We start from the raw sequence: 15678 nt of genomic DNA, 5'->3' as shown, positions 1-15678 counted from the left end.
GAAGACTATATGGCCTACAGTGTTCTGCGGTTACATTGTCATCAGGTCAAATTGAATCAAAGTTAGAGAGTGCTATAGGAACCCCTTCATTGCCGTGCGTATGAGCCGCAGGTGCTCGTGTCATTAATGGGGCGTGTTTAGGGAAGGGGGCGTAGCGGGGGATGTGGCACTTCCCAGTCAGACATGACCACGCTCCCGCATATCATGACCACACAACTTCTGCATGCTGCCGCCCGTCAACCGACAGCAAGCACACGCTGCCCGTATCTGAGACAGAGCAAACCTGTGGGGTCTATTTACTAAGCATTGGATGGAGGTAAAGTGGACGGAGATAAAGTATCAGCCAATCAGCTCCCAACTGTCATTTTTCAAACCCAGCCCGTGACATGGCAGTTAGGAGCTGATTGGCTGGTACTTTATCTCCATGCAAGGCTTAGTAAATAGACCCCTATGTCTCGGTGATGCCAGTCATTTCTAATGATGTGGTACAGGCCACAGAATGGCTGATTCTGTGCCTGGGACATATGTACTTAGCCTAAAGTTATTACAATTGCACAAATAAAAGCAGAAAGATTACCTCGCTTTGGAAACGGGACTAGTTCAATTTACAAATGCAGTAACCCATAGCAACCAAACATTGTTTTTCGCTCTCCTTGTCTGTTTTGTTGTCATGGGTTATTTTCTTAAAAGGTCTCAAAGTTTACATTTATTATCATATCCCCCCCCCCCCCCCATCTTACATTGTCCTTACCACCCTTTACCCCTTTTTTGTAGGGACTTTGGTGTGTCTCCGGCGCTGCATGCTGAGGATCTCGTGTTATAATATTACACTACTCCTGTCAGTCCAGAGAAGTGTCGCTGTCCCTCTCCCCCTCTTATCCCCACAATATAGCAATCTGGTTAGCTGTGAGATCAAACACAGGTAAAGATGAGCCTGTGGATGCTACGCTGCTGAGAGAAAGGTAAAGAGTTAGGCAGCACAGAATGAGAGGACGGTCTATTTAAACCTTAGTGGTCCTTTAAAGCTCTCTTGAGTTAGTAAAGCATATTGATGAGTTCAGCAGGCACCCTACCATTATGCCACCCTGAGCTCAAGTGCTTAGTAAATGATGGTGGGTGGTCTGCCCCAAAGTGCAATCCATGTAAATATTCTGTCATCACTTTCCTCTTTATATGGCTGATAATAACTAATAATATTATCCTGTCTTATACCGACCTAAACGCCTGGTCTGACTGGCCCTTGTCAGGCTGAATGGAGCCAGGTGACAGATAAGACATCATTCACATCTGTAGAGATTCCTGTGAATCCTTTATACTTAATTCCCTAGGTATGAATACTACTTAGAATTTTATATAAATCTAGAGAGTTGACCTCTGATTTTACTTGTAAAAAAAAAAAAAGAAGTATACACAAGTTTGTGTATGTGTATAGATGTATGTATAGGTATGTGACAATAGATATATATATAAATATATTCTATGTTTGTGCATAGAAATGTACAGTGCTTGTACATACACTATATACTGTGTGTGAAATAGCCAACCAATGCCTAGGACTTTCAATTGCATTAATGTCTTGTGTACACAAGATGGCGCTGTTGCCTGAAGTCTCCGTTATATAATAAATGACTGTGGCAGGGTGATGTAAAAACTCAGAAGTTGCTGGATAGACGAAGAAGAACACCCGCTTTGTCAATGACTACATTTGCTGATTATGTAGAATATGGAGATGTAAAATAAAAGAACAATTAAACACTTTAAAATAGATCACATTGGCCAGGTGTAATTTTTACTGTATTTTGTTCTGCAAACTTTTGTGGAATATGGTATATACAGAGTTTAAGTGTGAGCCCGGGCGCAGTCTAGTAGTTTGGGGCACGCCCACAGCATCACGCCCCTTGATTGTTGGTAACTTCTTGGAATATATCGATGCAGAAGTGATTTAAAAGAGAAGTGGGTATACTTATTAATGTTCAATTTTGGATTCGATTTCATGTTCGATTTAAATCGTCTGGAATCGAATCAAACTTATTTTTTACTCATCAAATCCCACATTTACTAATATTCGATTTTGCATTCGATTTCAAAATCAAATTCAATGTTGTTCGATTTTGATTGGTGATTCGGTTTAGGATATTAATTTCAAAATCACCTATAAAATAAAATTCAAAATCGAATACAAAATGAAAAAAAAACAAAAAACCCTTCCTCATTTATTCCCATTGGTTTAAATATATCACATGGAAGAAGCTACTGTGGTTCCTCTAATTCAAGTTTGCCTACGTCTCTGATGTTGGGGCGTCTGCACATGCACAGATGGTGACACCCGGTGCGCACCACGGATCTCCTGCCGCGCTCGTGGCAAAAAGGGGCGTGGTCTTACACATAGGGGACGTGGCTTCGTGGGGATACCGGAATCGTCACTCTGGGGGAAGCCGCTTCCCCCAGAGACAGTCTCACAGACAGTCTCACTTTCTCACTGCAGCACCTGGCTCCTGACACTGCGGAGGAGCTGACATTTGGTGTCACCCCCCTCCAGGTGTCACACCCGGGTGTGGGCCACACCCCCGCACCCTCCTTGTGACGCCACTGACAGATCCTATTCTGTGCATGTGCCGAACGGGTCCTAGCTCACCGCAAACAGTGCCCCCTAAGCCAATGCCTTTTAACCATTTGGGGGCGGGGAATCCAGAGACGCAGCAGCTGCACTGCGCCCATTTCTGAATGAGGCCCATAATCTTACAGCCACAATGAGCCACGTGTTTGGGTCCCTTGTTATTAGAGATGTGCGCAGATCCTCAAGTGTTTCTTGTTTTCTTTTGAAATTGATAAAACATCTACAATCATGTAATGTGGACCTGTCACATAGAGGCGTTACAGTGTTATCATCTGACCTGATTCATTGACAGACGCTATGGCGATTTTCGGCTGCGATTGTACACGTCGAGGATGTGTGAAATTATACAAAAAAAACAGCAGCCCTGAATAGTCCAGAGAGGCCCAGCGGAGCCACCGCACGGGCCCAGAAGCCGCGTACACATTCCCAGTGCACACACACATCCAGTGGCGGAACTAGTGGTGGGCCCGGGTGTATAAATATGCCATGGGCCCCCACTCCCGTGCAGATAAAAATTCTCTTGCATTTACGAAGCATTACTTTATAAAAAAATTGTCTTCTGATCGTGTTTATGCCCGAAATGTAAAAGGGCAGTCATGTTACTAGTACTACCCATCTTTGCTAGTACATTAATTAAAATTTTATGCACAAACACAATTAGAAGGGCCAGGTTTACAACCGATGCTCCCTGCTCCCTAAAATAAACCCCATAATGCATAAACGTGCCAGATGTTGGACTAAACGCAGTCCCTAAATACACAATATAATGGGCATATTACTACTTGCATCTAGCATTTACAGTATGTTCCCTCCCCTCAAAGCTCTCACTACTCCCTCATAGGTCACTGTTTTACTTATAGCTCACTGTCCCCTATTGCAGCACTCGCTGCCTTCTAGGGATGGCCTTCGGTGGGTTATCCATCGATGGTCACCATCGATGGCACCATCAGTGGATAACCTCGATGGTGTTAAACCATCTGTAAGGGAACCATCGATGGTTTTACTGAAAAATGAACTGTGGGCCAAACAGAGCCCGGGGGCGTGGCTTCATGGGTGTCAGGGGCGGGACTAAGCTCCGTGCCCTGACACTTTGAGGGGAAAAAGTAAAAAAAATAATGGGTGCAGTGTGTGGGACCCCCCTGGACTCGGCCCATGAGCACCGCACATGCTGCACCCACTTGAATACTTACCCCTTCGGAATCCCGCACCGACGGCAGCTACGTTGTTGCTATCACCATGAAAACGGCGCCATTATCCCGGTGATCTGCTTATGCGCATTAGAGTCTGAGCCCTCTAGAGCTCACACTCTACAGCGCTGCCAGCAGAGAGGAGGGGGCCCGGACAAACAACGCTGCACACGCCGCTGCCCTCACCCTCTCACATATCACCCCATTCCCCTCATAGCTCGCTACCCACTTCACAGCATATGAGCCCCCTCATGGCACACACTGGTCCCACACAGCTCACCTCCCCCTCGTATCTCAGTTGTTTCTCGTGGCACTTACAGTGGGTGCACCCCCCTGTACTCACAGACACCTCCCCCCATTCTCACAGTCACCTTACCCCCAGTACTCAGACACCACCCCCATCCAGTACTCAGACACCTCCCCCCATTCTCACAGACACCTTACCCCCAGTACTGACACCACCCCCCATCCAGTACTCAGACACCATCCCCCATCCAGTACTCAGACACCACCCCCCATCCAGTACTCAGACACCTCCCCCCATTCTCACAGACACCTTACCCCCAGTACTCAGACACCTCCCCCCATTCTCACAGTCACCTTACCCCCAGTACTCAGACACCACCCCCCATCCAGTACTCAGACACCTCCCTCCATTCTCACAGACACCTTACCCCCAGTACTGACACCACCCCCCATCCAGTACTCACAGACACCTCCCCCCATTCTCACAGTCACCTTACCCCCAGTACTGACACCACCCCCCATCCAGTACTCACAGATACCTCCCCCCATTCTCACAGACACCTTACCCCCAGTACTCAGACACCTCCCCCCATACTCACAGACACCTAACCCCCCGTACTGATAGACACTTTACCCCCCATCCAATACTCAGACACCTCCCCCCATTCTCACAGACACCTTACCCCCACTACTGACACCACCCCCATCCAGTACTCACAGACACCTCCCCCCATTCTCACAGACACCTTACCCCCAGTACTCAGACACCTCCCCCCATACTCACAGACACCTTACCCCCAGTACTGACAGACACCACCCCCCATCCAGTACTCAAAGACACCATAGGCGTGCGCAGCACATTTTATTAGGGGGTGCACTGTTGGAGGGGTGTGTCTAGCACCGCCTTTTGGGCGTGTCTAGCACCATCTGTTGACGGTCAACGCAATATATAAAATATCCACCCTTGTACCAATCCTAATAATGCAGATGTATTGTCAGATGTTGTGGTGTGTACAGCGGCGTATCAGAGAGGAGGGGACCCATGTGCAGACTCCGTGTGTGGGCCCCCTCCTCTGCTGTAGCCATCACCGCCGCTGCTAGCGTTGTGCCAGAGTCTCTAGCGCTCAGTGCGCTAGCAGCGGCGGTGACTGCTACGGGAGAGGAGGGGGCCCACACACAGTCGCCTATGGATGCCCCAGTACTGTATGACACCTTATCCCTAGTACTCAGACCCCCCCCCCCCCCGCCCACCCAGTGCTCACGGACACATCCCTCCAGTACTCACAGACACCTCACCCCCATTCTCACAGTCACCTTACCCCCAGTACTCAGACACCCCCACATCCAGTACCACAAACACACACACCCATACTCACAGACACCTCCCGCTATACTCACAGACACTACCCCCAGTACTGTATGACACCTTTTCCCCAGTACTCAGATCCCCCCCCCCCGCCCACCCAGTGCTCACAGACACATCCCTCCAGTACTCACAGACACCTCACCCCCCAACCAGTACATATATACACCCCCCCCCCAGTGCTCACAGACACCTCCTCCCTTGTGACCTGCTTCCTGTCTTCTTCCAGGGTGTGCCCAGCTCCTCTCTGGCTGCATGCTGGCTCCTCTCCTCTCTGGCTGCATGCTGGCTCCTCTCCTCACTGGCTGCATGCTGGCTCCTCTCTGGCTGCATGCTGGCTCCTCTACTCTCTGGCTGCATGCTGGCTCCTCTCTGGCTGAATGCTGGCTCCTCTACTCTCTGGCTGCATGCTGGCTCCTCTCCTCTCTGGCTGCATGCTGGCTCCTCTCCTCTCTGGCTGCATGCTGGCTCCTCTCCTCACTGGCTGCATGCTGGCTCCTCTCCTCACTGGCTGCATGCTGGCTCCTCTCTGGCTGCATGCTGGCTCCTCTACTCTCTGGCTGCATGCTGGCTCCTCTCCTCTCTGGCTGCATGCTGGCTCCTCTCCTCACTGGCTGCATGCTGGCTCCTCTCCTCACTGGCTGCATGCTGGCTCCTCTCTGGCTGCATGCTGGCTCCTCTACTCTCTGGCTGCATGCTGGCTCCTCTCCTCTCTGGCTGCATGCTGGCTCCTCTCCTCACTGGCTGCATGCTGGCTCCTCTCCTCTCTGGCTGCATGCTGGCTCCTCTCCTCTCTGGCTGCATGCTGGCTCCTCTCCTCACTGGCTGCATGCTGGCTCCTCTCCTCACTGGCTGCATGCTGGCTCCTCTCCTCTCTGGCTGCATGCTGGCTCCTCTCCTCTCTGGCTGCATGCTGGCTCCTCTCATCTCTGGCTGCATGCTGGCTTCTCTCCTCTCTGGCTCCTCTCCTATCTGGCTGCATGCTGGCTCCTCTCCTCACTGGCTGCATGCTGGCTCCTCTCCTCTCCTCTCTGGCTGCATGCTGGCTCCTCTCCTCTCTGGCTGCATGCTGGCTCCTCTCCTCACTGGCTGCATGCTGGCTCCTCTCCTCTCTGGCTGCATGCAGGCTCCTCTCCTCACTGGCTGCATGCTGGCTCCTCTCCTCTCTGGCTGCATGCTGGCTCCTCTCCTCTCTGGCTGCATGCTGGCTTCTCTCCTCTCTGGCTCCTCTCCTCTCTGGTTGCATGCTGGCTCCTCTCCTCACTGGCTCCTCTCTGGCTGCATGTTGGCTCCTCTCCTCACTGGCTGCATGCTGGCTCCTCTCCTCTCTGGCTGCATGCTGGCTCCTCTCCTCACTGGCTGCATGCTGGCTCCTCTCTGGCTGCATGCTGGCTCCTCTACTCTTTAGCTGCATGCTGGCTCCTCTCCTCTCTGGCTGCATGCTGGCTCCTCTCCTCACTGGCTGCATGCTGGCTCCTCTCCTCTCTGGCTGCATGCTGGCTCCTCTCCTCTCTGGCTGCATGCTGGCTTCTCTCCTCTCTGGCTCCTCTCCTCTCTGGCTGCATGCTGGCTCCTCTCCTCACTGGCTGCATGCTGGCTCCTCTCCTCTCTGGCTGCATGCTGGCTCCTCTCCTCACTGGCTGCATGCTGGCTCCTCTCCTCTCTGGCTGCATGCTGGCTCCTCTCCTCACTGGCTGCATGGTGGCTCCTCTCTGGCTGCATGCTGGCTCCTCTCCTCTCTGGCTGCATGCTGGCTCCTCTCCTCACTGGCTGCATGCAGGCTCCTCTCCTCTCTGGCTGCATGCTGGCTCCTCTCCTCTCTGGCTGCATGCTGGCTCCTCTCCTCACTGGCTGCATGCTGGCTCCTCTCCTCTCTGGCTGCATGCTGGCTCCTCTCCTCACTGGCTGCATGCTGGCTCCTCTCCTCTCTGGCTGCATGCTGGCTCCTCTCCTCTCTGGCTGCATGCTGGCTTCTCTCCTCTCTGGCTGCATGCTGGCTCCTCTCCTCACTGGCTCCTCTCTGGCTGCATGTTGGCTCCTCTCCTCACTGGCTGCATGCTGGCTCCTCTCCTCTCTGGCTGCATGCTGGCTCCTCTCCTCACTGGCTGCATGCTGGCTCCTCTCTGGCTGCATGCTGGCTCCTCTACTCTTTGGCTGCATGCTGGCTCCTCTCCTCTCTGGCTGCATGCTGGCTCCTCTCCTCTCTGGCTGCATGCTGGCTCCTCTCTGGCTGCATGCTGGCTCCTCTCCTCACTGGCTGCATGCTGGCTCCTCTCTGGCTGCATGCTGGCTCCTCTCCTCACTGGCTGCATGCTGGCTCCTCTCCTCTCTGGCTGCATGCTGGCTCCTCTCCTCACTGGCTGCATGCTGGCTCCTCTCCTCTCTGGCTGCATGCTGGCTCCTCTCCTCTCTGGCTGCATGCTGGCTTCTCTCCTCTCTGGCTCCTCTCCTCTCTGGCTGCATGCTGGCTCCTCTCCTCACTGGCTGCATGCTGGCTCCTTTCCTCACTGGCTGCATGCTGGCTCCTCTCTGGCTGCATGTTGGCTCCTCTCCTCACTGGCTGCATGCTGGCTCCTCTCCTCTCTGGCTGCATGCTGGCTCCTCTCATCTCTGGCTGCATGCCGGCTCCTCTCCTCTCTGGCTGCATGCTGGATCCTCTCCTCTCTGGCTGCATGCTGGCTCCTCTCTAGCTGCATGCTGGCTCCTCTCTGGCTGCATGCTGGCTCCTCTCCTCTCTGGCTGCATGTTGGCTCCTCTCCTCACTGGCTGCCTGCTGGCTCCTCTCCTCACTGGCTGCATGCTGGCTCCTCTCCTCTTTGGCTGCATGTTGGCTCCTCTCCTCACTGGCTGCATGCTGGCTCCTCTCTAGCTGCATGCTGGCTCCTCCCTGGCTGCATGCTGGCTCCTCTCCTCACTAGCTGCATGCTGGCTCCTCTCCTCTCTGGCTGCATGTTGGCTCCTCTCCTCACTGGCTGCATGCTGGCTCCTCTCCTCTCTGGCTGCATGCTGGCTCCTCTCCTCTCTGGCTGCATGCTGGCTCCTCTCTGGCTGCATGCTGGCTCCTCTCCTCTCTGGCTGCATGTTGGCTCCTCTCCTCACTCCCTGCATGCTGGCTCCTCTCTGACTGCATGCTGTCTCCTCTCCTCACTGGCTGCATGCTGGCTCCTCTCCTCACTGGCTGCATGCTGGCTACTCTCTGGCTGCATGCCGGCTCCTCTCCTCTCTGGCTGCATGCTGGCTCCTCTCCTCTCTGGCTGCATGCTGGCTCCTCTCCTCTCTGGCTGCATGCTGGCTCCTCTCCTCTCTGGCTGCATTCCGGCTCCTCTCCTCTCTGGCTGCATGCCGGCTCCTCTCCTCTCTGGCTGCATGCTGAGTCCTCTCCTCGCTGGCTGCACGCTGGCTCCTCTCCTCACTGGCTGCACGCTGGCTCCTCTCCTCTCTGGCTGCATGCCGGCTCCTCTCCTCTCTGGCTGCATGCTGGCTCCTCTCCTCTCTGGCTGCATGCCGGCTCCTCTCCTCTCTGGCTGCATGCCGGCTCCTCTCCTCTCTGGCTGCATGCTGGCTCCTCTCCTCACTGGCTGCATGCTGGCTCCTCTCTGGCTGCATACCGGCTCCTCTCCTCTCTGGCTGCGTGCTGGCTCCTCTCCTCTCTGGCTGCGTGCTGGCTCCTCTCCTCTCTGACTGCAAGCTGGCTCCTCTCCTCTCTGGCTGCATGCTGACTCCTCTCCTCGCTGGCTGCACGCTGGCTCCTCTCCTCACTGGCTGCACGCTGGCTCCTCTCCTCTCTGGCTGCATGCTGGCTCCTCTCCTCTCTGGCTGCATGCCGGCTCCTCTCCTCTCTGGCTGCATGCCGGCTCCTCTCCTCTCTGGCTGCATGTCAGCTCCTCTCCTCTCTGGCTGCATGCCGGCTCCTCTCCTCACTGACTGCATGCCGGCTCCTCTCCTCTCTGGCTGCATGCTGGCTCCTCTCCTCTCTGGCTGCATGCTGGCTCCTCTGCTCTCTGGCTGCATGTTGGCTCCTCTCCTCTCTGGCTGCATGCTGGCTCCTCTCCTCTCTGGCTGCATGTTGGTTCTTCTCTTCTATGGCTGCATGCTGGCTCCTCTCCTCTTTGGCTGCATGCTGGCTCCTCTCTGGCTGCATGCTGGCTCCTCTCCTCTCTGGCTGCATGCTGGCTCCTCTCCTCTCTGGCTGCATGCTGGCTCCTCTCCTCTCTGGCTGCATGCCGGCTCCTCTCCTCTCTGGCTGCATGCTGGCTCGTCTCCTCTCTGGCTGCATGCTGGCTCCTCTCCTTTCTGACTGCAAGCTGGCTCCTCTCCTCTCTGGCTGCATGCTGAGTCCTCTCCTCGCTGGCTGCACGCTGGCTCCTCTCCTCACTGGCTGCACGCTGGCTCCTCTCCTCTCTGGCTGCATGCCGGCTCCTCTCCTCTCTGGCTGCATGCTGGCTCCTCTCCTCTCTGGCTGCATGCCGGCTCCTCTCCTCTCTGGCTGCATGCCGGCTCCTCTCCTCTCTGGCTGCATGCTGGCTCCTCTCCTCACTGGCTGCATGCTGGCTCCTCTCTGGCTGCATACCGGCTCCTCTCCTCTCTGGCTGCGTGCTGGCTCCTCTCCTCTCTGGCTGCGTGCTGGCTCCTCTCCTCTCTGACTGCAAGCTGGCTCCTCTCCTCTCTGGCTGCATGCTGACTCCTCTCCTCGCTGGCTGCACGCTGGCTCCTCTCCTCACTGGCTGCACGCTGGCTCCTCTCCTCTCTGGCTGCATGCTGGCTCCTCTCCTCTCTGGCTGCATGCCGGCTCCTCTCCTCTCTGGCTGCATGCCGGCTCCTCTCCTCTCTGGCTGCATGTCGGCTCCTCTCCTCTCTGGCTGCATGCCGGCTCCTCTCCTCACTGACTGCATGCCGGCTCCTCTCCTCTCTGGCTGCATGCTGGCTCCTCTCCTCTCTGGCTGCATGCTGGCTCCTCTGCTCTCTGGCTGCATGTTGGCTCCTCTCCTCTCTGGCTGCATGCTGGCTCCTCTCCTCTCTGGCTGCATGTTGGTTCTTCTCTTCTATGGCTGCATGCTGGCTCCTCTCCTCTTTGGCTGCATGCTGGCTCCTCTCTGGCTGCATGCTGGCTCCTCTCCTCTCTGGCTGCATGCTGGCTCCTCTCCTCTCTGGCTGCATGCTGGATCCTCTCCTCTCTGGCTGCATGCTGGCTCCTCTCCTCACTGGCTACATGCTGGCTCCTCTCCTCTCTGGCTACATGCTGACTCCTCTCCTCTCTGGCTGCATGCTGACTCCTCTCCTCTCTGGCTGCATGCTGACTCTTCTCCTCTCTGGCTGCATGCTGGCTCCTCTCTAGCTGCATGCTGGCTCCTCTCTGGCTGCATGCTGGCTCCTCTCCTCTCTGGCTGCATGCTGGCTCCTCTCCTCACTGGCTGCATGCCGGCTCCTCTCCTCACTGACTGCATGCCGGCTCCTCTCCTCTCTGGCTGCATGCTGGCTCCTCTCCTCTCTGGCTGCATGCTGGCTCCTCTGCTCTCTGGCTGCATGCTGGCTACTCTCCTCTCTGGCTGCATGTTGGTTCCTCTCTTCTATGGCTGCATGCTGGCTCCTCTCCTCTTTGGCTGCATGCTGGCTCCTCTCTGGCTGCATGCTGGCTCCTCTCCTCTCTGGCTGCATGCTGGCTCCTCTCCTCTCTGGCTGCATGCTGGATCCTCTCCTCTCTGGCTGCATGCTGGCTCCTCTCCTCACTGGCTACATGCTGGCTCCTCTCCTCTCTGGCTACATGCTGACTCCTCTCCTCTCTGGCTGCATGCTGACTCCTCTCCTCTCTGGCTGCATGCTGACTCTTCTCCTCTCTGGCTGCATGCTGGCTCCTCTCCTCTCTGGCTGCATGCTGGCTCTTCTCCTCTCTGCCTGCATGCTGGCTCCTCTCCTCTCTGGCTGCATGCTGACTCCTCTCCTCTCTGGCTGCATACTGGCTCCTCTCCTCTCTGGCTGCATGCTGACTCCTCTCCTCTCTGGCTGCATGCTGGCTCCTCTCCTCTCTGGCTGCATGCTGGCTCCTCTCCTCTCTGGCTGCATGCTGGCTCCTCTCCTCTCTGGCTGCATGCTGGCTCCTCTCCTCTCTGGCTGCATGTTGGTTCCTCTCTTCTATGGCTGCATGCTGGCTCCTCTCCTCTTTGGCTGCATGCTGGCTCCTCTCTGGCTGCATGCTGGCTCCTCTCCTCTCTGGCTGCATGCTGGCTCCTCTCCTCTCTGGCTGCATGCTGGCTCCTCTCCTCTCTGGCTGCATGCTGGCTCCTCTCCTCTCTGGCTTCATGCTGGCTCCTCTCCTCTCTGGCTACATGCTGACTCCTCTCCTCTTTGGCTGCATGCTGACTCCTCTCCTCTCTGGCTGCATGCTGACTCTTCTCCTCTCTGGCTGCATGCTGGCTCCTCTCCTCTCTGGCTGCATGCTGGCTCCTCTCCTTTCTGGCTGCATGCTGACTCCTCTCTGGCTGCATACTGGCTCCTCTCCTCTCTGGCTGCATGCTGGCTCCTCTCCTCTCTGGCTGCATGCTGGCTCCTCTCCTCTCTGGCTGCATGCTGGCTCTTCTCCTCTCTGGCTGCATGCTGGCTCCTCTCCTCACTGGCTGCATGGAGAGTTCAGTTGTTGGTTCCTCTCTTCTATGGCTGCATGCTGGCTCCTCTCCTCTTTGGCTGCATGCTGGCTCCTCTCTGGCTGCATGCTGGCTCCTCTCCTCTCTGGCTGCATGCTGGCTCCTCTCCTCTCTGGCTGCATGCTGGCTCCTCTCCTCTCTGGCTGCATGCTGGCTCCTCTCCTCTCTGGCTTCATGCTGGCTCCTCTCCTCTCTGGCTACATGCTGACTCCTCTCCTCTTTGGCTGCATGCTGACTCCTCTCCTCTCTGGCTTCATGCTGACTCTTCTCCTCTCTGGCTGCATGCTGGCTCCTCTCCTCTCTGGCTGCATGCTGGCTCCTCTCCTTTCTGGCTGCATGCTGACTCCTCTCTGGCTGCATACTGGCTCCTCTCCTCTCTGGCTGCATGCTGGCTCCTCTCCTCTCTGGCTGCATGCTGGCTCCTCTCCTCTCTGGCTGCATGCTGGCTCTTCTCCTCTCTGGCTGCATGCTGGCTCCTCTCCTCACTGGCTGCATGGAGAGTTCAGTTGTCTTCAGTTCAGGAGCAAAAGCCAAGTAGCGTGAGGTCAGTTGATGCAGGGGGGGGGGGGCCCAATAGTGACTGTAGTTCCACCTTCAGGAAGGAGAGAGGAGGGGCCTTTCTATTCCCCTCCTCCTCCCAGAGACCGCCTCCCCCTCACTCTCCTGGCCTGGCCTAGAGACCGCATGCCGCCCTTACTCTCTTGGACCAGCCAGTGAGCGCCTCCCGACCTTACTTCCTGGCACGGCCAGAGACCGCCCTCCTCTCCTCCTGTGGTTGGACTGTGATGGCCACCTCCATCTTTGATATGGCCCACCTCAAGCAACTGGCTGCGGCATGCTGCAATGAGTCAGTATGATAATGCTGCTGGAGGCGGTCCCCATTCATTGCCATGGGCCCCAGTGCAGTGCGCCGGCGGCAGTTCCGTTGCTGCGCACATCCTTCAATAATTGGCAGATAAGTAAGTGAATGGCAGCCTGAGCAGAGACGCCGGAGACACGGTGCTGGAGTACAGATTCACAGGTGCACCCAGCGACATGCCCCAAAAATAATTGTGACACACCTGTGTTATTGCCACTACTCCCCCATCAACGCTCACACACGGTGCCTGACTGTCAATCACTCTGTGTAAAGGTAAACGCTGCGAGCTGCATCGCTATTAGGCTTTGGCGCATGCGCTTAATTTCAAAAACATCGGCGTACAGTCCGTCATCTCTACTGTTATAGGCATCATAATGAGGGTTTAGGGAATAGATTGTTGTTTGGAAGCTAAAATCACCTGTCTGCTATCAGTCTATTATTTGGGGGGTTTGTAGTTCAATTCTGTGTTCAATTTCAATTAGAATATAAGTAAATCAGGGGATCCCATATTCGTCTGTGTGTAAGTACTGATGTTTTGCCGATATTCAGTTTTGAGTGGGATTTGGCTTTATATACAGTTTTGCTTTTAGTAAATCTCCAAATGCAAAATCACACAAACCCAAAGTCGTACATTAATAAATATACCCCTGTCTCTGGGTGGGACTCCTATATTTATTTCTGGATGTGTCCTAGCTGCAAGTATTTTTTAAGTCGGGAGTCATGTGATGTATGCAATTACTGATGATTACACCTGAGTCACAGGGCAATAAATGTGGAACTTTGCCAGGACAAACTTTTGATAATGTCCCTGGAAATTGTAGGCACTTTGTAAGTTTGACTGAGCTTTGCTGCAGCATAAAAACCCAATAATATTCTACATGCTGCACTGCCACCTTGTGGCAGACATCACATATTGCGGGGTTCAATAAGGATTATACCTTATTAACATAAGGAAAAACATACATACAGCATAATCACATACCTCCCAACATGACCCTCTCCAGGAGGGACACAATGCTCTGGTCCTGGACTTTTCTCTTAATTTGTGATTGCCATCACCTGTGCTGAAACTCCTTTCTTATCCATTAACCAGTTCAAAACAGGTACCGGCAATCCTAAATTAAGGAAAAGTCCAGGATAATAACCGCATTACAGCCACAGCCCCATGTCCAGCATACACAGCCTGTGCCCAGCATAATAACCGCATTACAGCCACACCCCCATGTCCAGCATACACAGCCTGTGCCCAGCATAATAACCGCATTACAGCCACACCCCCATGTCCAGCATACACAGAATGTGCCCAGCATAATAACCGCATTACAGCCACACCCCCATGTCCAGCATACACAGAATGTGCCCAGCATAATAACCGCATTACACCCACACCCCCATGTCCAGCATACACAGAATGTGCCCAGCATAATAACCGCATTACACCCACACCCCCATGTCCAGCATACACAGCCTGTGCCCAGCATAATAACCGCATTACATCCACACCCCCATGTCCAGCATACACAGCCTGTGCCCAGCATAATAACCGCATTACACCCACACCCCCATGTCCAGCATACACAGCCTGTGCCCAGCATAATAACCGCATTACAGCCACACCCCCATGTCCAGCATACACAGCCTGTGCCCAGCATAATAACCGCATTACACCCACACCCCCATGTCCAGCATACACAGTCTGTGCCCAGCATAATAACCGCATTACATCCACACCGCCATGTCCAGCATACACAGCCTGTGCCCAGCATAATAACCGCATTACAGCCACACCCCCATGTCCAGCATACACAGTCTGTGCCCAGCATAATAACCGCATTACATCCACACCCCCATGTCCAGCATACACAGCCTGTGCCCAGCATAATAACTGTATTACAGCCACAGCCTCATGTCCGGCATACACAGCCTGTGCCCAGCATAATAACCGCATTACAGCCACACTCCTTTAGTAAATCTCCAAATGCAATATCAGATGCAAAATTACCCAGAACCCAAAATCGAACATTAGTAAATATACTCCGTGGAGCACTGGCGTATTTATAATGGGTGCAGTGTGTGTAGTGCACACGGGCCCCCTGGGTTCCAGAGGGGCCCACACCGCACACCCTGCACCCATTATATTTAATACTTACCCTCAAGAGTCCTACGGCGCAGCAGCAGCGCTGCAGAAGTCACTGGGAAAATTGCAGAGCGTCATTTTTTTACATATGTGCAGTAGAAAAATCACTGGGAAAATGTCCGCCGCGCCATTTTCCCGGAGATCTACGCATGCGCTGTAGACTATGGAGCAGCGCTAGGGTTCCCTAGTGCCCAGAGCTAAGCGCTGCCGCCGGCTAGAGAGTAGGGGGCCCAGACGGAGCCTGCACACAGGCCTCCCCCTCTCTAGAAACCCCCCTGCCTGGGAAAGAGATAAAGTAGACGTAGATAAAGTACCAACCAATCAGCTCCTGTCAATTTTCGAAACACAGCCTGTACGATGGTATTTAGGAGCTGATTAGCTGGTACTTTATCTCCGTTCACTTTATCTCTCTCCAAGGCTTAGTAAATAGACCCCCATTATCTCCCAGCACTGCTGGTTGGAGGATGCAGGGCTCAGTCTCTCTGACTGACACACTGTGCTTTTTACTCATATAGGGCGGGATGTACTAAAGGAAAAATGCGGTAAAACCCCCGAAAACAGGGATTTGACAGCATTTTCAAATTTACTAAGACCCTACCGTCGGTTTTTCGCCGTCCAGGGTATCGCCCTA

General features: G+C 54.5%; 1 protein-coding gene across 1 annotated transcript in view; it reads right to left on the bottom strand.

Moving 5' to 3' along the window:
- The window catches only part of POLR3GL (RNA polymerase III subunit GL), a 188489-nt gene that overhangs the window by 127063 nt on the left and 45748 nt on the right, over positions 1-15678 (bottom strand). The window lies entirely within an intron of this gene.

The sequence above is a fragment of the Pseudophryne corroboree genome, chromosome 12 (assembly GCF_028390025.1).
Source record: "Pseudophryne corroboree isolate aPseCor3 chromosome 12, aPseCor3.hap2, whole genome shotgun sequence".
NCBI lineage: Eukaryota > Metazoa > Chordata > Amphibia > Anura > Myobatrachidae > Pseudophryne > Pseudophryne corroboree.
Note: the sequence above shows the minus strand (reverse complement) of the source record. Positions and strands in the feature narration are given on the sequence as shown.